Below are 23,694 nucleotides of genomic sequence, written 5' to 3' on the forward strand. Positions count from 1 at the left end.
GCCTCTCAGGTGCCACAGGACGCCTTGTTGTTTTTGCAGATACAAACTAACAGGGTTACACCTCTGAGACCATCTTTAATGAGGGAGTCGGAACAGCAGCCCCTACATACACGGGGAAAAAAAATCTTCAGTCTGGACAGGACCTAAGGTATCAGAGCCTTGGGACTGAGACTGTATCTGCTTAGGTTTGTGCAGCACTTAGTACAGTAGGTCCTCTAGTATGCATGGCAACATTGGATATTGCTGTAATATTGAATATTCATGCTGATCCTGTTTCCTCTGCAAGTGAGTAGTAGGACACCATTATTAGTGCACGTGAAGACTTGGGAATTCTGGAGGGAAGGCTGCTAGAGAGACACACAATACATTATCACATTGCAAAGTGCCTGGGAGTGAAAGCTGTTCTCTAGCCTTCAACTGACTTGAGATTTGCAGACTAGTCAGTAGAAACTCTGGAACTGGAAAAACACATTTCATTGGTCAAAAAATTAATTTCTAAATTAGCCTTTCAGTAGTAGAGACATTTTCTTCTGTCTACCCCAGCTTAGCAGAGTTACTGTCACAACTGTGTCTAACTCTGAGCCTACTTGGAAGCATCTCTCATCTAGAAGTAGGGTCACTGTAAATATTAAAATCAATAGTAAGCCACACAGGAAATGGCCACAAAGTCTAGTCAAGCAATGGATCCAATTGAAAGATGTAATCTCTAAGGTGACTTCAAGATAGCAACTCCATGAGAGGCTGGGCTCAACTTATCCTGGGTGGAACCCCAGTAAAGTCAAAGGACTTGCCCGGAGCGTGATACTGACCCAGTATAGCTCTGTGATTTGTTGAACAGAGCAGCAGACACTGTTCCCATTTGAATACAAGACACCAGGCCTTTTGGTGGGATGGTGGTAAGGGGGCTTTCCACAGTGGGGTTTTAGTCTGGCTTACCGCCTCCAATGCTGATTGGGGTAGGATGGCTCTCCCTGGAGACGCTTTGCTTTTCAACATGTTTGACCCTTATAGACTCTCTCTAAGTGGCTACCTGTCAGTTTCCATTTCAGCCCCACCCTCCTGTTTACAGGAGTGCTGACCACTATCTGACATATTACCTGTATTGATCTCTAATAGCTGTCAAGGTGAAAAGAGAGAGACTATGTTAAGATAAGCACTGAGCTCTTAGCTGAGTGGGATCATAAACGCCCCATTAAAGGTTTCATTCAATAACAATCTTTGCTAAAGTAAATGGACATCAGTAGCCTCCCCTTCAAGCCCCCTAATGCAAGGGCCATTATAAAATGGGAAGACAGCATCGAAGCAGTCTTATTTCTTCAGTATCAGTTTCAACAACATTTTCCACCGATTCCTTTAATGAAAAGCTGATTTTTTTCCCCCAGGGCCATGAACCACCAAGGAAATAAGCAAAGCATCTCATCCATTCTTCTTCTAGTGCTGATTTGTGGCTGATTTCAGCAGCTACTTCTGTCAACATATAATTACAGTTTAGAAAAGTAGCACTGGGCAAGAAAGCCAGGTAACAGCATTGGCTGTAGTAATAAATATTTTTACTGTAGTTACACCCAAAGCTCCAACAGGATTAGTGCCCCTTTGTGCCAGGCACTGCACAAATACAGGAAAAAGACACTCTCTACCCTGAAGGGTTTGCATCCTTCTCTAATATGCATCCACATTAAAAATATAGATACATGCTCAGTGCGGGCCAAATTCTGTGCCCTTTGAAGTCATTGAAGCAGTTAGGGTATGTCTACACTACCCTCCTAGTTCAAACTAGGAAATGAGGAGTAAAGGTAGTTCGAACTAGGAAGCCTAGTTCGAACTACCTAGTTCGTGCCCCGTGTAGCCGCGCTGCACGGGGTTCGAACCAGCGGGGTTTTAAAAATGGCGGCTCCCCGCTTATGCAAATGAAGCCCGGGAAATTCATATCCCGGGCTTCATTTGCAAGTGCGGTATGCCTACATTACCGCGCTAGTTTGAACTAGGAGGGTAGTGTAGACATACCCTTCGAGCAATGCTGGGTGCTTTTGATCCTAGTGCATGTTGAACCTGAACCAAAACCCAGTGAGGTCAAGGGCTGTTTCCACTGACTGCAATGAGCTTTTGCTCAGCCCCACTGTGAAAATATAACTTGTTCTGGGATGTGGAAAAAACATCCCTCCCCCCGAGCGACATAAGTTTTGCTGGCTTAAGGTGTAGTGTGCACAGCACTATGTTGGTGGCAGGAGAACATCTCTTGCTGACATAGCTATTGCAGCTCATTGAGGTGGTTTTATTATGCCGATGGGAGAGCTCTCCTGTCAGCACAGAGCAGCAGGGGTGGACTGGCCCGGCGGGATACCCGGAATTTCCTGGTGGGCCATCATGTCCGCACACTGTTGCCCCTCACTCCGAGTGGCTCTGCATCCGCGTGCCAGACAAGACAAGGGTGACGTCATAGGGAGGGTCATTCTCAACCCATTTCCTGGGCCTATTTTAATTGCTAGTACACTTCTGCAGAGCAGCCACACTAGTGCTGATCTTACTGCGTGAGAACAGCTGTGCTACTGTAGACTAGGAGTCTGGGCTAGAATTTCCCTTTAGTCCCCTTCTGTGCCTGTAAGCATTAACAGCTTTCCTTTCCTTGGAAGTTTCAAAAACATGTACGAATCCTCTGAACAAAACTGTGTCTCACTTACCTGTCTGAAGAACACACAGGGGCTGTGTCTAGACTGACAAGTTTTTCTGCAAAATCATCTGCTTTTGCGGAAAAACTTGCCAGCTGTCTACACTGGCCGCTTGAATTTCCGCAAAAGCACTGATGATCTCATGTAAGATTGTCAGTTCTTTTGCAGAAAAACTATGCTGCTCCCGTTTGGGCAGAAGTCTTTTTCCGAAAAACTTTTGCGCAAAAGGGCCAGTGTAGACAGCAGAGATTTGTTTTCCGCAAAAAAGCCCCGATCGCAAAAATGGCGATCGGGGCTTTTTTGTGGAAAAGTGCATTTAGATTGACCACGGACGTTTTTCCGCAAAAAGTGCTCTTGCAGAAAAGCATCCTGCCAATCTAGATGCGCTTTTCCGAAAATGCTTTTAACGGAAAACTTTTCTGTTAAAAGCATTTCGGGAAGATCATGCCAGTGTAGACGTAGCTAGGGGAAATGGACACAGAGAAATGTAGGTATGAAAAAGCACCTCCCACATGGTAGAATTCAAAGGGGAAATTTCCTCGAAGGGTGAAATACACTTTTGAAATTTTTACTCATTGACTTGCACTCCCACATCTCAGAGGTGCTTCTGCAATTGATGCAGGAGGTTTAAATATTTTTTTTTAAAAAAGGCTTGGGTGGGTTTCACATCCAAGGAAATAGATTCTCATTGTTTCATTTGCTTTATGGGGGATATTAGCCAGGCGAGATGGGCAAAGTAGTATCTTTTATTGGACCAACATCTGTTGGTGAGAGACACAAGCTTTTGAGCTACATAGAGCTCTTCTTTGGGAGTGTGATTCTTTCACCAACAGAAGTTGATCCAATCAAAGATATTACTTCTCTCACTGCACCCAGTTTTCTTGCAGCAGAAGAAGGAAGGAGTCCTTGCAAAGTGCAGGTGCCAGCCAGGGAAAGCTCAGTAGGACCCTTTTAAGGATGCTTTGGGGAGTGTCAGGCATTGAAGAGAAAGGAGTCTGGCACATGAATGAAGATTTTTTCAAAGTAAAATTGAGCTTCACACTATCAAAAAGCTGCCTAAATTGTCAGCCTCAGAAAGCGGGATTGTGAGATTAAACTCAGGCTAGAAAGATTCCAAACATCACATTTGTAAATTCCTTTTGTACATCTATCACATTCAGTATCTTATTTCCTATGTATGGCACACACGGGGTTAATTTTTTATTACACAGCTGACATTCCCATTACCAAGTATCTTAGTGCTGGTTAAAGCGAGAGCTTCACAATGGATATTTATTTAAGAGGTCTAGCTGATCCTTTTTTATTTTTGTGACTGTAAGAATCAAGCAGTGGTCTTTCAATGACAACTGTACAGATTTTATTGTGTTGATTGACTCAGTCTAGAGGGAATAGTTTTGGCTGGAATGTAAGTATGATAAAAGGGTTCTATGGGAGTCTTAAGGAACAGAAAGTTTTTTTCATTAATGCAGAAGCATTGTTTAATTTTTGAAGCAGATTCAGAATGTAAGGATAATCAAAATAACTGTTAAAATGTTTTAAATTGCCTCAAACCATCTGTGCAGTTGATCAATGGCACTTCAGTTTAATTATGTCTGTTCAGTGGATGGACTCCACCCGTGTTTTCTCACTAAATACAACAACAAGAAAATAAAAAATGTTATAAAGGTCTTTTACATTTTTCCTGTTTTCTCTCTTCTGGATTTTTTTACCCATTTTCTCTCTGTGATTTTGGGCCCAGTCATTTGGAAGCAAGACATTTTGTTCATTTAGTACAAATTATAAATTTCCAGTTCTGAAGTAGCATCAAAACATGCTGGATTTAAGACAAAATTTTGATTTGTAGATGCATAATGATTTTTCTACAAAAAAACCAAGCACACCACTATTCAGCTATGTAATACTAAGATTAGACAAGATACTAATAGGCAGCCACAAAGTTATAACCGGAGTGTTAAAATCAAAGTGAAATAATTCAAAGTACGACCCTCCTATTTGCTTGTTTTAATCCACAATGTACTATAACTTGTATTCATAATCCTTTATTACATGTTACATTTTTAGTCATATTTTTTGGTCCTGTGGTAAACCAGGTGATATTGACTATTACAGAAAACAAGACACTAGAACTAATAATTGCTTCCCTACTGGTGTTATTTCTGCCTTGGATGGCTTAATGTGGTAAAAAATTAATGAATGCAATAGAGTTCACCACCATTGTGGTGTCTTTGCAAGAGATACTGTATCTTTAAAATCAGATACTCAGAGCCTTCAGTTTCTTTCCAAGCACAACTTGAAAGGAAGCTGAGCAGATGACTTTACAACAATGGCAGATGGTTGGCACTCTTCTTGTGGGGCTGCTCATTACCATTACATTCCCTCTTGGTCCCTGTGGAGTAGTGGCTCAGTCACCAGCCACCGACTCACACTTCCTAACCTCAGTTTTGAATTGGCATAAACTGTATTGTGCCTTTCTTGATCTTGGCTGTGTTTCTAAATATGTGGCAGTGTCTGTTTAAGTGAAAGTAAAGGTCTCTGAGGAAGTTCTCCTGGCAGCAGATCTCAAGGACGGTTTGACCATCTATTTTTCTCACACTAAAGCCTCATTAACGGCATCATCTGCGTAATTTTACCAGATTAGTATTGACTACTCACAGTCTTGTATTTTCAGAGATTTATGCCGTGGGGAGGTGGGGGTATCACTTGTTATAAAACTGAAGGTCAAAGGTGAGTGTTTACAGTCATTAAGAACTAATCAGAACTTTAATCTGCAGGTATCTCATTGGTGGAGTAATTTCAAAACCATTCACCTTTAACAGGGTTTGGCTTCCCTGAAGGAGTTAAGGCACAATTGGCAGCACAAAAAAGCCATTAACAAGGACAGACAAACATCCCCTGATGCTCTTCAAACTTTATATATGTAAAGTTGGAAAAGGGGTCTGGTGGGGGAGGGGAGCGTTGTTTCCCTTCTCTTGCATTCAGTCAGGTCTCTTCCCCAGCTAGCAATTCAGCCGGATCCATAAGCACTGTATGTTGCCTATATACATATCAATTCCCAGAGGCCTTTAAAAAAAGCTCTTAAACTGCTATTGTAACAATTTGAATGTGCTATCCTGTAATCCTACTGCAGCCCACTTTTTGACTTGCTCTGTAGGTCTGTGAAATGAGTCAAATTTCCTGCAGTCATGTACTTTATCAGTGACGCCAGATCCTTCACTCCCATCCCAGCTCCCAGTTTCTTTTCTGCTACCACTGCCAGTGTGTGAAATTACATAGCACTGAAAATTCATAGCTACATTAGCTACATTAACAAACGGAGTTGGTTGAAAAATAGGAAAAAATGGTCAAAATATTTTCAATTTTTTCCCCATGTGAGAAAATTTTGAAATTTGAAAAAATGGAGTTGGCTCAATTAACTAGGCTTAAACATGAATTTTAGTAATATGTGCCACCTGAAGGACAGGGCTGCTCACAATCCTTTGTTCCATAAGGGGCTACTTTACTTCATTCTGCATAGAATTCATAAACTGCATGTTTTCCAAAGAGCTGATGGAATTTTTGTAGGTTTCAAACTGATTTTGTTCTCTGTGTATCAATCCATTAGTAATACTTTTCTTGGGGTTCCTAGATAGTACAGCATGATTAAAATATTTTTACCAAATCGATAGTTTAAAACAGATTTCTCTTTCTGTATTTCCACAACTCCTGGAAACAGATTACATTGGTCATCAATGTTAGAATAAAAGCAAAAGCTTAAAAAACAATGAATAGTCTAGCAGTATCGTAAACACTAACAGAACATGTAGATGGTATCAGGAGCTTTTGTGGGTACAACCCATGTCCTCAGATGATATTCAGATGTTTTAAGTTTTTCTAGTCTCAGACTAACTTGGCTACCCTCTGAAGCAGAATAAAAGCAATTAGAAGAATATTGTCTTTTAAAAAACAAATCTAGAAGAGCACTGGAGATTTTGAAAGGGGATCTTGGGAAATATTTTTCTACAGAGCAGGAATTGTGAATTGCTAACATGAGAGAGAAACTGGTTTTGCTTTGCTAGCCTGTTTTCCATATGCATCAAATTAGTGCATTTTTCTGACCGCTGTTTTCAGGTCTGTAGCATACCTTTTTGCAACTGGAAGTGCTGATTACAATGGACTATTTTGTTGTCTAGGCATCCTGTCACCCTTAGGCTATTGTCAAAGTTTCTAGAGGGCAAATTGTTACTGCATAGACGTTAGCAACCTCAAATATAATATCTGTTAAAATAAAAACCCTCTGGCTTTATCTGCTGTTGTTTGAGGGCAGGTAAATAGCTATAGCTGAAGGAATCAGGGTGCACTGACATCTGGGTTGGTAGGGATTGTATTCATACAGGAACAGAAGGCTAATCAACTGCCCATGGGATCTATAGACTAATAGAGCTTGTGTAGAGCAAAGTATTGCCAGAGAAGCAAGAGCAAAACTCTGGTAGAAGACTTGTCCACTTGATTGATGAGAGAGAGTGGTAAAATCTGGCTTATCAAAAAATGTCCTTCAGACACTTAGCTGATAGGAATGTAACCAGAAGGAAGATTAATTTATCTATGAGCTAGTTTCCTCCCCATCTTCTGCGAGCTTATTATTGCCTCCACTAATAAGGCCTTGGGTCTTTTCCTGATAGATGCCTGGAATGAGAGGCAGTAGATTTAAAGATAATCATGACAATGACTGTGATAATGGCTTGCCCCTTAGCCTAAAGCTGATGATGGGGCTGTGTGAAAGCAGGCTGGCCCAGGCTCAGCACTTTCCTCCCTTCCTGCTGGGAGATTATCTCCACCCTCAGGAGTTTAACTTCTTGTGAGGGTCAAGACTGCTTGACCTGCTCCATTCTGGCAAAATAGTTGACATGTAAAGATATTTTTTAAAAGATCTCTGCTGGCTTCAGTGCAGTGGGCTCCTTAAAACGCAATGGCCCTAACTCTTCTAGAGTGGCTGAACTGTGCTCAAGCCACATTTGTGTCTCCCCAGTCATGCAGCAGCAGGAGCAGGCCTAGCCCCTGATGAGGGATCTCTCAATCTGAGGCCTGCTGGCTTTCATGTTAGCTGCCAATGACCTCCAAGGGGGCTGCTCCCGGAGCCAGACTTAGCTGGATGCAGGGGCACTCCGGCCATACACTTCCTATGCTAGCGTCTGGAGAAGGGTGGTGTGGGAGATACCGTGGTGACCTTACATTGAATGTTTCTTCTGCCTGGGGAGAGGCCCCTCAAGGTTACTTAAAAGGGACTCTGGCAGTAAGTACCACCTGACTGCCAGAGAGTACCAGGGGACTGGGCTATATAAAGAGCTATATTACTTTAGTTAAATGGTTTTCCCACAGCCACACTGAAACAAAGACAAAGCCAGGAATAAAATCCAGGTCTTCTGAATATCTGTCTGATGCCATATTCACTGTCTCTCCCTCTGCCTGATGACAAAAAGGAGGCAACTAAAAGGCTAGAAATGTCACCATATTATGAATTAGATCTGTTCTCAACCTATTTACCATTGTGGGACACATACACCGCTTCCTCTGTTATGTGGACCACATCCACTCACTAAATATACTGCCTGTGCAGCCTTGAGGACATCATGTGGGTGGCACCTGTGTGGTGATTGGGCCGTAAGCAGCCGGTGAGTTGAGAACCACTGAATTAAAGTAGCTGGTACTATGCCAAGGTGGAATAAGTACCGTATACAGTTCAGTGCCAAGTGATTGTCAATAATTGCACATCATTTCCTCTTTGTTGAGAGATGGGCTTCAACTCAGACTGAGGGATAAAATACTTGAACCTTTTGGAGGTTTGGCATCTTAGTGTGTGTCAGGATACGACTAACCCCATTTCTCTGTCTTTGTTATTTAGGTTTCCATGAGAACAAGAATACAGGCCCGGCCTTAGGACTAGGTGGTTGCCTTGGGCCCCATGCCGTTAGGGTCCCATGCTGCCCAGTGCCCCTGGCCACTCACTCGCTTTCCTGGCTGGGAGCCGCCCAGCTATGTGGCACAGCCAACCACAGAGACAAATTTTGCCACCCTCGCCCCCCTTTCCTCTCCTGCTTTTTCTCCTGCACGTACTCCAGGAGGTACTGGGCTCTGGCCCCTGCCTCATAAAGGGGAGGAGACAGAGACGGCTACTGGCCCATCCTGAAACTATTCGCAACAGACCCCTGCCGACACCCATAGTCTACCCTATGGAGGGAGGCCCTAGCCAGGCAGAAGAGATTCCCAGTCTGGGATCATCCCTGCCTAGGGGGATGCCATGGTCAGAGTGAGGGAAAGAGAAACCCTGCTCCATTGAAAGAATCCCCGCTTCTCCATATCCTGTAAAGTGTTGGGGGCGGAGGGTGTCTCCCATTAAAGGGGCAGGAATAGGGAAAAGGGACCCCTGGGTCTCAACATGGGGTAAACTTACACCAGCTTACTGAAACACGGAGTTGATGCAATCGTCTTCTACCGTATTGAAAATGGTCTCAAGTTGCAGAAAATTGTACAATAACCTCCAGAACGAAAACATTTACCTTAAATACGAGTCTTTTGCTCTGTTAGAAGCCAGGAGTACTGACCAGATGTTTTAATAGATGCCGGGTCTGTCAAATAAAGGCTGGGTCTCTAATACAAGCTGGGGTCTCAGATGATTTGTACATGCTGGGGGCTTCTATTAGAAGTTTTATGGTACTGTATAATGATATCGTGATAAACAGTAAAAGCATGGCAGATGTCATTGAAATAGATGCCAGCTGAAATTTTTCTTAAATCTAGAGGTGTTGTGGAATATATCAAGTGAGTGATTTGTGCTGTCCAGGCTGGACTCTGTCACCCCTCAACTGGGTTTGACTTAAACCAGATCATCCACCATCTGGGCCATGCTGTCAGCATGCTGCCTTGGGCCCCACAAACGCTTTGGCTGGGCCTGCAGGAATCGGCTCATTGTCTGCATCACACAGCATTGCCAATGGATATATTGGGTTTCATACTATCTTATGAAGAGAACTCATGCTTGCTTACCAGAGCATATCAACAATACATACGAAAATTCTTGCTCCAGGCAGCCTGCCTAGTGATATTTATGTTCCATTGCTTCATATTCTAGAGCATCGAGTTGTTTAATCTTTGCAGGTGAATGTGAACTCAGCCAAGGAAAATAATTCTGGGCACCACCCAAAAATTAAAGCTGGCACTTGTGCTAACAGTTGATCTTCCACTTCTTGCACTAAAGCAGGGGTAGGGAACCCTTTTTGGGCTATGGGCCACTGACCCACAGAAAAAATCAGTTGGGGGCCACACACAGGTGAGCAGCAAAAAAACCCAAAACAAAACACCGCCCCCCAAAACAAACAAACAAACAAACCAAAGCCTCACTGACGTGGCCCCGAAAGACACTCTTCACATTCCCCTCACACATCAGAGACAAGTGGCAGGGAGCTGGAGCGCCAGCATGACTCCCTAATGTTGGGGGAAGCCCTGCGCCTCGGGGGTGGGATCCAGGCAAGCCGGGGGGCACATCCAGCCACGGGCCTTTGGTTCCACAACCCTGCACTAAAGTATCAAGTAGAAGAGCATGTTAATACCATGCCAAAGCAGTTTTCAGCAGTTAGAAATGTTTACTGTCTTCATGTATAGTGGGCCATTAAGGAGAGAGTGATCTATATATCTGTCTATGCTACCAAGTTTTGCCACCAAAAATTGATTTTTGGCAACAAAAGAGTAAGCGTGTTCACACTGCAATGGGACTTTTGTCAAGAAAAACACCCAGTTTTGGCAACAAAAAACTTCCACCCCTACAAGAGCCTTTTGTCTTTTCCCTTCCCTTTATTGTCGACAAAAAGCCAGTATAGACTATGTTTTGTTGATAGAACGGGCTTCCACCAGTATCCCACAATGCCTGCCCTGATCACTCTGCTCAGTGTTTTGATCTCTGCTGCCCTGCAGGCATACAGTGCATTGCTCACACTGTCAATGATGGTGTCCCCAATGTGAACATGATCCGTCAACAGAGTGTTAACTGGCAATTTTTGTTTGGTTGACCTATGAGTGTCAACATAAGTTTTGTTAACAAAACTCAGGGAGCTCTTCCCTTTGACCTTTCTTACCCCATGTCTACTTGCAGCAAGCAATGTCACTACCTGGGCTCTGCTGTCTTGTGTATTTCTGATGTACAAGAGTAGAAAAAATGGTAGGACACAGTGAAACTGAGAAGGCGAGGGCTTTTTTTGCCCAGAGCCTGCTCCCTGATAAACAAGATGCTTCCAATAAACCTTTAGTCTTGTCTACCCCAGTGGATGGTTTGAGATGTTGACCCCCCAAAGGTGATGACTGGAAAACCCCTCCAGAGATGGACAGAGGACACGTAAAATAATTTTGCTTAAAAATGGTATATAAACTATTTGTCTCATTATTTTATTTAATCTGTAATGGTTCTTGCAACCTGTCCATTACAGTGAAACTTGGATGTCTCTGAAAGGACAATCCTTATATAAAATGACACCATTCTACCAATTTGTGTGCATCTGGAAGCAAAAGTGAGGAGACTGAAAACAGTACGCTAAATTAAAAATGGGTGCCACTATTCATGATTGTTTGCATAAATTGATCTGTTTATCAATTTATTGATAATTTGACTGTTGTTGGTTTCATATAGCTTCTTTGTGACATTTGCAATACTTTGTGTTTGAAATTTCTTTTGATTTATGAACCCTAATATGGAAGAATAGAATTATGTGCAGATAATCAGGTAGCCAAAGTGGACCCTCTACATAAACTCATCAAACTTTTTAAGTTAATTGAAGATTTTTAAGTTAATTTTATAACATGCCTAGCTGCCTGATATGTTTTGATAAATGAACATGTTTGTTTGTGTATATATTCACATGCACAAAACCACACATGACAACGTTACATGTCAATTTATGCAAATTTTAGCACAACACATTTTTTTACTGCCAGTTAAAAACTCCATTAAAATGAAGGAGTGCTCATTAAAACACCATGATTGGTCCTTGTTAAATGACACGATTGTACATATTGATCAGTTAGCTAGGGGGCTGGTTTAGTGCGACTGTATTGCTTTTGAAAACTGCAGAGCGCCAATCGTGGAGCGTAAAATTCCCCTGCATATTTTAGTCAAAGGCCAGACTGCTTCTCTGACCAATCCTGCCAATCCTGATCACCTTTGATTGAATATTCCTGCTCCTATAATTATTCATGTGAGCAAGATGACAAATTTTTGGCTCATATATATGAATAGCATTGTCTGGGGGAGTGCAGTCTTCTCTGAACTGCCCCAACCAATGTATCTGCACTCTGACGCAGAAGTACCATATTCAGAGAGAAGAGGGCAGTCAGTCTCCATAATCATTAAGATTTTGGCTTCTCCACAACCAAGGATCAAATTTGGGTGGGTTTTATGATGTGGACACTTGTCTACCTATTATATTGTTGAAAAAGTCTGGAACAAGTCCATTTCAAGTGTTGTAGTTCTTGTACAAATATCAGATTATCTAACTTATTTCCCAGAGGATTCCACAATACTGTTTACTCCCAATCCTTGATCACAAATAGACATATTTAGGGGCAGATCTTGCACCTGGATCTGGATTGGTGGTGATGATCCCTTTAATCTTTCCTTCAGGTGCGGACTTTTTTCATCCACGTGCAGAATAAATTCTGTTATCTCCACTGAAACATGTATGAACATGCACCACCAATAGAAACACAAAACTTAGCTGTGAGAGCACTGCTAATCAGCTGGGAAGCATTTGAATCTCTCCTGGGCAGCTATGTAAGCACAGAGATTACAGGGAACACTGGTGGATGGACCCTTTCCAGAGCTCCACTGACTTCACCATGAACTGTAGGATCAGGGCCTTAGTACCTACAAAACCATTTACCCTGCTTTTCATGATAGATTGTATTTGTTCTATTGCTTCCAAATGCAGAAGCCAATCATATCTTTCCCTCTTCCTGCCCTGGAATATTGTTTTCATTAACATGTCCAACTTTCTTCTTCAGGGGATCATTTGAATGATTTCTTTCTGGTAAAAGAAGTCCCAATAGAATGAAAGTGCAGCCTTTGAATAATGCTATAGGGAATCCAACGGGAACCTTCTGTGAGCCTTATTCACTTCAGATTTTGTCTCATTTGTAAGGTTTTAATACTGTATAAATGTCCTTGGTTACTTTTCATCAATAACCTGGTACAAGTCTCCTACTGCACTTTCCTGCAATGTCTATAAGTGTCTGTGTGGTGGGGGGAGATGTGCTCTTCCCCATACCAAAGGAAGCTTACTAGAAATTGATTTCTTGATTTTTTAATGCCTTTTAGCATAAATGCCCCCCTTTACATTTCAGATTTCAAAAAATTGTTACAACATACATGATTGACATCTACAAGTATGTCCCTGTGCTGTTCATACGCTCTTTTCGGGGATTCTGATTCTATTGAACATATCTCAGTTTAAGAACTGTGTGACCTTGAGTTGTCATTGCTTTACTAAACTGAGTCTGGTTAGGAAGCTTCCATTAATGTCCCAGAATTAATGCTACAGCCTATTCCCCTCAGGAGATCATGATAAGGACACTGAAATCCATTTGTTAAAATATATGCTGAGTGTGATGGATCAGAACATGAAGTTGGCTAATTTCTTTTTTGGGATGATATTATGGTAAATCAGATCTGTCTATCTTGATGTATGTTTTTCATATCTCTTCACTTTTCCAGTTATATGGATATTTAAAAAAAAAAGTTAGGAAGACATTTTTGTATTCTTGACAAAATGAATACAGGGAAAAATGAAATAATTAAAGCCAACAGTAAAGCAAAACCAAACAAAATAAAAAATAGATGAAAGAATGAAACTGCTATCTAGAAGGCAAGCAAGGAAATATCAGTTTGCCATGCAGATTATTATATTTTGCTTCTTTACTGTACATTAACATCTGCAGACAATCTCTCATTCATATAAAAAGCAGTCTTATTTATTATTCAATTTTCCTTCTTTAGGTGCTTCTAAAAAGAAAACCATCTGAGTATGTACAAGCTACTATGTAGCATGAGTTTTATGTATTATCCTTTTTAAGATGCACATGTTTTCCTATTTAAGTAAGCAGCCTCATTTAGATTTTTAATGCTAGAGATTCATATGGGTATGTTTCAGCATTTCATGGTAGTTTCATAGAACATAAAAAAAGGCTTTCAGTGGAAACTATTTAGGTAGCATAAAGTTTCTGATATAAGGAGTGAAACCATTTTAATTATCTATTGGCCAAATGTGATGCTCTGGTGGAACCTCATTCAAAAAACCACTCCTGTTTATCATTATTTGTGGTAGCAAATATTTATATCATGACAGTGCCCCATGCTATTGGGCATTATACAAACACGGACAAGAGACAATCTCTGCTCCAAAAGCGCTTACAATTTAAAGGCAGTCACACAAATGAAAAATAAAAGGAGGGCAAGGGTAGGGACACAGTGTAAAGCAAATGAGTCTTGTGAAGCATTGACCCAGCTTTGTTAGGTACATAAACTATATGCTTTTTTTAAGGATCATACTGCCAACCCCACATGTTCAAAAATCATAAATCAGATTCACCACAAATTATGAGATTAGCTTGAAAACCATCAGTTTATGCCAACATAATAACTTTGGTCTTTTTATTTGCCTTCTGCTTTTTGAGCCTTTAGGATGAACGGGGGCCATATGTTGAAGTTTTCTCCACAGACGCGAGGGCTAGACGCTTACTTTTTCTTTAAGAATGAAGGCTGAAATAATCACATATCCACCTGACTCCAGGAGCTGGGGCTTTAAAGAAAACAGTAATTGCCACAAGACTGATTAGAAATGCATGTCAGTTATTAGAGTTAGCCACCTATGTAGCTCCCTCCTGCTCTCGCCTGGCCTCCCAACTTTACTGGAGACTTTCTCTTCATTGACTTGGTGACACAGCTCTGATGCAGCACTGGGTGCCCAACTCCCTCGTCATTGTGCATTCCAGACTGCACCCCAGGTGACCACTGGAGTCAGTACTGGGCATGTGCCCGCCAAACTGAACAGCTGCAGGAGAAGCTTGGGGGGCTCTGGAGTCTGTAGCCCTCCTATTACTGCTCATGCCTAGTGATAATAGCAAAGTCTTGTCTAGATTTTCTAATGATTTTTCTGACAGCAAGCACTGGGGGGGATTGTGCAAGAGGCTTCTCTCTTGATTAGCCAGACTCCTAATATAGCCAAATAAAATCCGTCCCCCAGGCTACATGGATAAATAGGTGTATGTTGTACTGTTAAGAGAAATAAATACCTAAGCCTTATGTAACATTTTTTTCTCTCTGTAGACTCCGAGTACTTTACCAAGATGTGTTAGCATTAGCATTCATCTCCTGGTCACAAAGGGGGAAACTGAGGCACAACGTGACTGAGACACTGGGAGCTGTAACATTATGAGTCACTGGCAGAACCAAAAGTAGCCTGCTTACCACCTCACTCCTAGTGCCTTAGCCACTGGACCACACTGCCCAACTCTTCCCTCATTATTCATTCCATGTGAATAATGGAGCTTTGCAAAGGTTCCTCACCAGTGAGATTCTGGCGCAGCTAACCTCTAGCAGTAATGAGGCCATCACCCTAACTTCCTTTAAAAAGGAGTTTGATACATGTATGAACAGGAGACGTTTAAGAACTGCATTTCATGATTGCCTAAAATGGCAAGAAAGCTGGGACTGATAATCCAGGAGCTACTTTCCGATTCTAAGTGACTTCTTCATAAACTTCTGTGGCATATGAAAAGTACATTAAAAATGACAGCATTCAGGAAATGACACAATGACAGGCCCACGGGGGGGTGGGGAGAGGAAGAGGACAGTGGTGCTGGGGCCTGGAGATTAGCTGCTACTGTGGCAGTCGCCAGAGCTGCAGGCCTTTCAGAATTGCCATGGGAGTGCGGCGTGGCCTGTTGCAGAACCCCACACAGCATATTCTGACCAGCTCTGAGGGCCAGTGGAGGGGAGAGGCCTGCCATATAGGCAGCACAGGGGGCTGGCAGTTCCAGCCTTGCCCCTTCTGGCCGAGGTCCCGCCACCTCTGGGAGCACAATTGGGAGCCTCCCATTGTTCAGGAGCCTGGCAATCCTGTTGTCGCCCCTGAATATGTAGACAGTGTTTTTCATCTAAAAGGATCCAAAGCACTCGACAAGCTAGAGCACTTTAACCACCGCTGGAATGCAGCTAACCCTGAGGTGGTGCCTTTGTAGCAGTTGTGCAGTACCCAGGCTCACGACATAACCATTAGGACAGGATGTGATTAAGAAGAATATAGGCACTGAACCTTTAAGGGAATGCAGATGGACAGAATATAATTATTGAGGTTAGCATGTGGCTAGAGCACTGAAGTTAATATCCTGCTTCCTTACAGCTGAAGTCCTCTTAAATGACAACTGGCTAGTTTTGTGTTTCATATACCATTTGTCGCTTTGTGCCCCTATCTAGTAGCATGCTGAGATGCTGGTCAAACCCTGACTCAGAAGGACAGGTGGTGCTTCAGAATACTGCGGCCTGCAGCACCTGTGTTTTACTCCTGAGTTCTCCCAGGTGCGTCCACACTGCACCGTTATTTTGAGATAACTAGTATTATTTCGAAATAACATTGCAAGCATCTACACAGCCATTCCATTATTCTGAAATCTGTAAACATCATTCTACAAGGAATAACGCCTGTTCTGGACTAGCTTATTTCAAAATAAGCAGGCAGTGTAGACATACCCCTATACAAGTTTTGAGCTGGCACACCTCTGCCTATAAGATTATATCACTTGATGGAGAAGGCAAAAGAGGGAGAAGACAACCCACCTACCATAGAAAACTGGAGAAAAAGATGTGCTTTGCAAACAGTGCACATTTTTAGTAAGATGCATTTGAAGCTATTGAGTCACAATCAGTTGCTAAGGTAAATCTTTAGACAAAACAAAGCTAGTGTTTAATAAGGCGTTTTGAGACTGGTTTTTAAATCTGGAGCAGGAAACCTGGTGTGAGGAGCTTGGCCGGGCTTGGAGGAGGTATATAGAGAAATGCATAGAGACAGAACAGAGGAACTGTAGAGATAATAGTATTTTAATTCTAATGAAGCGCCTTGTTGTGCGCAGTCGCATGCACAGAAATTTAAACTGGATTCTTTTGGGGGGGGGTCCATTCTGTGCTCCCACCAAAGCCTTCAGGCTGGACGAGCTCTCAGCTCCAGCTGTGACCCCATGGAGGAGTTCTGTGCCCCCACTGATTATGGGTGGGTGTGCCCCCTGCTCCCCTTCACCCTTTTGTGCATGCCCCTCTTTGGAAAACATGACTGATTCTTTACCAGTGGCTTGACAGGCTAAAATGTTGGAAAGATCTGTCCCACTTGCAGGCCTTATTTTGTACAAACACACTCCTATTTTATTGCAGCAGCAGCTCTGGTTGAATGGTCCCTAAAAAGAAATGTCACTATCCATCAGTGATACTGTACTGTCAAGCCAACAAGCATCATCACTGAGGAGACCAGGGGGATAAGGTTGCACCAAAGAGATGAGTAATTGATCCCTGCCACAATACCATTAAGAATCTCTGTTATTCACAGCCTCCACGCCATTGTATTATTAAGGGAATTGTGACTTGCCATCAAACAACTGAGAAAACAGGAAGGAAGAGGTAAATGTGGGCCTCCTGATCATCTGGAAAGCCAGAGAGCATTCAAAATATCTTTCTAGAAAACCGAGAACTTTAATAACAGAAAGCCTAGTGAACTATCGATAGCTAGATACTTCAGCTGTGAGCAAACCTCCCAGCATCAGTTAGGGTTGCCAGCAGTCTGTTTTTTTGCTGGAATACTTGGTTGAAAAGAGACCTTAGGCCAGGTCTCCACTAAAGGGGAAGGTCGAATCAAGATACATAATTAACATAGCTGGAGTTGTGTATCTGGAGTCAACTTACCTCAATTCAAGTTTCTCTGCTGTCCCCACAGCAGGAGGCTCCTGTCAGCTTCCATTATTCATCACAGGAACAGGAGTACTGCCCACTGACGGGGGCGCCCTCTGAGTTTGATTTAGTGGGTCGTAACTAGACCCGCTAAATCAAACTCTGGAAGATCGATCGTGGCAGCATTACTCTTATGCTTAGTGAAGACATGGTCTTAGTGGCTTTGTTTGTCAGTTAAAAGTCCAGTTGACAGTGCAGTGGGAGTCTGGGACTGAGGCTGGCTCCCTACCTGCCTTGGCTCTGCATGGCTCCCAGAAGCAGCTGCCAGGGCCACATAGCCCCTATGTGCATGGGCAATCAGGGCCAGAGTATGACCAATGGGAGCTGCAGAGGTGGTGGTGCGAGGACAGCACGTGGAGCCTCCCTGGCTGTCCTTGCACCTATGGGCTGCAGCAACCTGGCGGCTGCTTCCTCGAAGCTACGTTAAGAACCATGGAGACCCCACAACCCAAACCCTCTTCCACCCGCCAACCCCTGCCTCAGCCCCATGAGCCACAGGCCAGCCAGTGCTGAAGGACTGGAGGGGGAGGCTAGCCCCCAACCCCTGCCCCTTACACCAGGGGCCCAGCAATTCTGTTGGCAGCCCTGCACCTTTGAAAGACAAAAGTTTTGCTGTTCAATTGCCAGTGTAGACATAGCCTCAAACAGAATCTAGGCCTCCCGGGCAAGTACAGTGACTGAATCCTGAGCAGCAGAGGCAAGGACCACAGGTAGGATTTTCGGAAGTGCACAGCATTGTCCTATCTCTGACTGTACTGAAATCAGTAGCAAAACTCCTGTTGACATCAATGTGAGCAGAGCTATGCTGACGCAAGGTGCCTTTGCAAATGGCTTTAGGTTTAAACCACAACTCCTTCAGTTAAATGGCGAGATTTCAACTGACTGTGGATCAGCCCCCTTCCCACAATGTTGGTAACTACCACAGAAGAGAAGGAGGGGTTAATCCACCTCTCAATCTCCAAACTTTCATCAGTGGATTGCCCAGAACACTGCACAAACCATTGACCTCTTTAGAACCATGCTTCATCAACAAAGGCAAAACTGTACTGGTCAGCCTCAACACACTTTTGGGTACTAGAAACAGCAGCACGGATGACATGTGAGTGTCTCTATGCTGCAGGTTTCTAATGGTGGCAATTAAAGGGTGACAGGTGTTGGGCTGGATTGATTAACATATCATTAAGGCTATGTCTACACAGCAGGCTTCTTGCACAAGAACTGTTTTGCGCAAGAGTTCTTGCACAAAAGGTCTCGCGCAAGAGTGTGGCCACACGGCCATGTGCTTTTGCACAAGAGAGTCCATGGCAGTGTGGATGCTCTCTTGTGCAAGAAAGCTCTGATGGCCATTTTAGCCATAGGGGTTTCTTGTGCAAGAGACCCCTGTTGCCCGTCCACACTGCCTTCTGGCGCAAGAGCTCTTGCACAAGAGGGCTTGTTCCTCGTGGGGAGAGGAATAACTCTTGCACAAGAAGCCCTTTGTTCCGATGCTTTACTGTAAATTTACGTGCGCAAGAACATGCGTGCAGTATAGACACTCCGCAAGTTTTTGAGCAAGAATGGCTGTTCTTGAGCAAGAAGCCTGAAGTGTAGACATAGCCTAAATGTTTGGGTTTTGTTCTTAACTTTGCTGCTAATGGAAAAGTGAGTAAAAGTAAGAAAGCAAGCAACCTTAGAATCTCCGTGTCTTGAAATAAAATTGCTATCCTTAGTTTGCCCTTGCACTGTTCAGCATCAGTGCTTTATTGATTGGAATTAGGAAGTTAATAAGGTTTGGGCTAATTAATCAGATGGGTAGGGACTGGAACTGCATTGCAAGGCTTAATCAAGTCATCAAAGCTCTCAAACCATGAAGAAGGTAATTAAAGGGAAAGGATGCCTGTTATATAGCAGGCATCTAGAAAAGGACAAGAACAAGATAGAGAACCTCCATTTTCTTTTGTGCACCTTGCTGAGATAAATCAGCCCAAATGGCCAAGGTACAGTGCTCAGCTTCCTATCAGTAAATTAAGTTGGATGAATTTATAAATCACCTCACAGAAGGAATTCAGTCAAGCCAGACTAATTGTCAACTAAACTATGTTTGTTTGCAATAGATTTACATTTGCAGAATCAGGACCTTCAGTACAAACTACTGCTCCCTATGGCTGTGACTCCAAGGTGGTTTGATTAGCCTAGACGGATGTGGCTTACAAACCTAATCTAGAAAGTTATTTGTTAAGACAATACATTGGTTAATATGTAGGCATAACTTTGACTGTGGGTCTACTGAAGGAGATGAAATATTGCATTTGCTTTTCCCCCAATCACTACATTGAAAGTAAATATAAGTACTGCAAAAAGTACTTGCTAGTTTCATTAATAGACAAGTATATAGATGCTCTGGTTGTTAGACCACACTGCTGTGATATTAGCAGTAATGCAGGCTGGCTGCTTGGCAAGCACCTGGAAGAAATAACTACTAGGGGCTGTGACAGATATGGCAAGGTCCTGCCACAGTCTTGGGAGACCTTACAGAGTTGTGGGTCTACTGTAGTGAATGAGCATCTTATGTATTACTATGTGATGGGATTGTGTATAATCTCAGTGGAGGAGGGGAGGTGAAGCTGTGACAAATGTGAGACCTGGGAGTTCAAAGGTCTATATTGAAAATGTGCCAGACAAGAATGGATTTCCTTGGGATCACCTAGGGAGAGATTAATGCAAATGCCCCCTCTCTGGTTGTGCAAAACCTCAGACTTTTCAAGCTATGCTGGGAAGAGAGGGTGGCTGTCTACTGCTTGTCTGTTCTTATAGATGGACAATTAAAGGCCTGAGCTGTACAAAGAAATGGTGGAACTGCTCAGACTAGATTCTGTTCTGAATATGAGACCGTTGTTAACTTGTAACCACAGGGAAAACCCAGCTGTGGCTTTTGAAGAACCAGAGCCCAAGACTAGAGTTGGGGGACCTCTGGTAAGTTTGCTAGCATGCCTACTGAGGGTTGTTTTTTTTTTAGTTTTTTTCCCTCTGTAATTATTTCACTTTAAGAATAAACTTGCTTGCTTATAAAAATTCTGTGATAATGTATTACTGTGGGCATTACATTGGCTGTATTATCCAGAAAGAAAGCAAAGTACCAAGGTTAGCTATTTAGGCAGTCTGGCTTGCTGGGAATATAACAGGGAAAGGCAGGGAACTGTGCATACTTAAAGAACCTCCAAGGTGAGATGTGGGTCTGTGCCCAAGAGAGGTGATTGTTGAGAGCTGGAAGCCTGAAAGTGGGTGTTTTTGATGGGCCATGAAGGGGGAATAAAGGTGCAGTTGCCCTGTTTTGTGACATATATGGTGGTAGTAGTGGGATCTAAGTGCTAAAAATAGTGAAAGCAAGAACCATACTATGGAGGAGAAAAAGTACAGAGAAAATAGTCTTTTCACAAAAGGCATAGTGAAAACAGAGACCCAGGAAAATGAATTATGATCTGCTGAAGAAAGGTGAGCTGCTAGAGTTATGCAGAGAAAGATAGCTCAACACTTCTGTCAAGGACAAATACCTTCACCCTTTTCACCCTTATGGGTAGGTTATTATGAACAAACTTTAAACTGACAAAGTTTAAACTGACTTGTGAAGTGCGTAGGAGAAGGTTTCATAGAGTTCAGAAACAAGGGCCATGATCCATCTCCAATTAGAGGCCAAGTAAGAAAATGGGGCATTGGTGAGGGAGTTACTACGGTCAATGCAGCCTATGACTTAATAGGCTTAGGAGAGTTCTATAAACTCTGCTCCCCCCCCCAACTTAATTATAGTTAATAGATAAATCTCTCAAAGATAGAACTGTGGTGTATAGTGTCACTTTGCCTGGGATTTGCCGCTCTGCTGACTGAGTTCCAGTGCAGTGCTGGAAAGGCCAACCCCAGTTTCACAGAGTTAGTATGGTGTCTGAGTCTCCTGAGAGAGGAAGTCACACAACCACTTGGCTGATGGCTTGCAACGTTCATGGTGAGACATTAAGAGGCAGGATGTAGGGCTAGAATTACTGCATAGGAGGAGTTAAATTCTATGTTTTGTAATGACAATTTTTCAGAAGAAGAAAAGAACGGGTCAAAGCAATAGTTCATCTAGCCCCGTATCCTGTCTCTGACAGTGCCCACTGCCAGGTGCATCAGAGGAAACTAAAAGAATAGGGCAATTTATCTAGAAGTCTGTGTTTTAGTGACACCCTGAGCATGAGGTTGTATCCCTGACCATCTGGGCTAATAACCATTGATGGACCCCTCCTCTGTGAACTTACCTATTTTTTTTAACCTTGCTATATTTTTAGCTTTCACAACATCCCATGGCAATGCGTTCCACAGGTTGAATGTGCATTATGTGAAGAGGCACTTCCTTTTATTTGTTTTAAACCTGCTGTCTTTTTATTGGAGGACCTGTTGTTACTATGTTATGTGACGATTTGAATAATGCTTCCTTATTCACTATCTCCATGCCTTTTGTGATTTTATAGATCTCTATCATGTCCTTTCTTAGTCATCTCTTTTCTAAAACTGAACAGTCTTAGGTTTTTTAATCTTTCCTTTTATAGAAGCTGTTCCACTCCCCCAAGTATTTTAATTGATGGAAATATCCCATGGTGAGTCCTCTGTGAATTAAGGAAAGGCAGTTAGCTAAGAATGTCTACAGGACAATATTTTTTTAAAATGGAAAGGAAAAAATAATAGATGGGCAATATTTGTATCACATTAAGCATTGAGCTCTGTGAAACTGCTTAACACATTTGTTGGATTCATAGGATTGATTGATCACTGAAGAAGAGAAACCTATTGTCTTAATAAATAAGATCCATATATTTGGGTATCTGAGCTGGACAAAGATACTTTATGTTTTGCTTGGTTTTACCCTATAGTATATCACTCATTAATCAAGACTACAAGTTGCTAGCAAAAGTCCCAGCTAAGAGCTGTTCAGTGCTTCATGCCTGGACTTGTGAGCCTGGACCAAATGGGGTTTGTTAAAGAAAAAATACTGCATGCTAACACTTAAAATATTGCCTCATATGTTGCCTAATTAAAAACAATCAGATTACATGCAGACTTTTGATAAAATGGAATAGAATCATTTCTGCGCACACATAAAGGTAGCATTAAAAGAGGGAAAATGGATTTATGCCTTTTCTTGTCTGTCTGTGATGTATAAACAGGGTCTGAAAAAAGTTGTTTTCTGTAGATTTTTTGTGTGTGATTTTTTTATAGCATTATACGCCCTAGAAGACTATAGTGAATAGAGAGCTAGTGAAACAGGTGACTGAAAAACAAGTGACTTTACAAGAGTCAAGAGACTGCAAGCTAAGACTGAAAAGTAAAGAGATTTTAAATAGACTGTTACCTTTTTATTTATTTGTATCTTGCTAATACCTCTTGGGGAAAGGAGGTATCTATTAAATAGTCCCATCAATTCCTCTTTTAAAGTAAATATCACCCTGATTTTACTTGGTCCTCACTGAGGCAAAAATCTCCTTTTCTTCCATGAAAATCTTTCAGGAGTAAGGACTGATTAAAAATTGAGCATAGGACTTCAGAAATTGGCCCTTGTTATTAATTATAAATATATAAAAATGAGTGCTGCTGCCTGCATTTATTCTTACCAATCTATTGAGTAGAGTAGACAATATATTGCAAAATCATGCCTCCCGGATCTGAAGAGAATTAATATAGCATTAAGGCAGCCTTAAACATTATGAATATGACTATTATTGGTATTTTGTCCAAGTGCTTTCATTAGTCAGGTATGTGCAAAATTTTATAATCAAGCTGAGCAATGGTTGATTGTTTTATGGGCTAATCAAAGGAGACATAAACCAAAATATATAAATCATGAATGTAATCATCCGTGTTTGAAATGTGCAGTATCTTCATCCAAGTGATGCATGAGCATTGTGTAAAAACTGACACCTCTCATCATCAATAATGAGTTAATCGTAGAGATCACCAATAATTCTACAGTTCTCTTTCTCAACCAGCCGTGGTATATTTATTAAAATAATT

The sequence above is a fragment of the Pelodiscus sinensis genome, chromosome 2 (assembly GCF_052426305.1).
Source record: "Pelodiscus sinensis isolate ZL-2025 chromosome 2, ASM5242630v1, whole genome shotgun sequence".
NCBI classification, from domain to species: Eukaryota; Metazoa; Chordata; order Testudines; family Trionychidae; genus Pelodiscus; species Pelodiscus sinensis.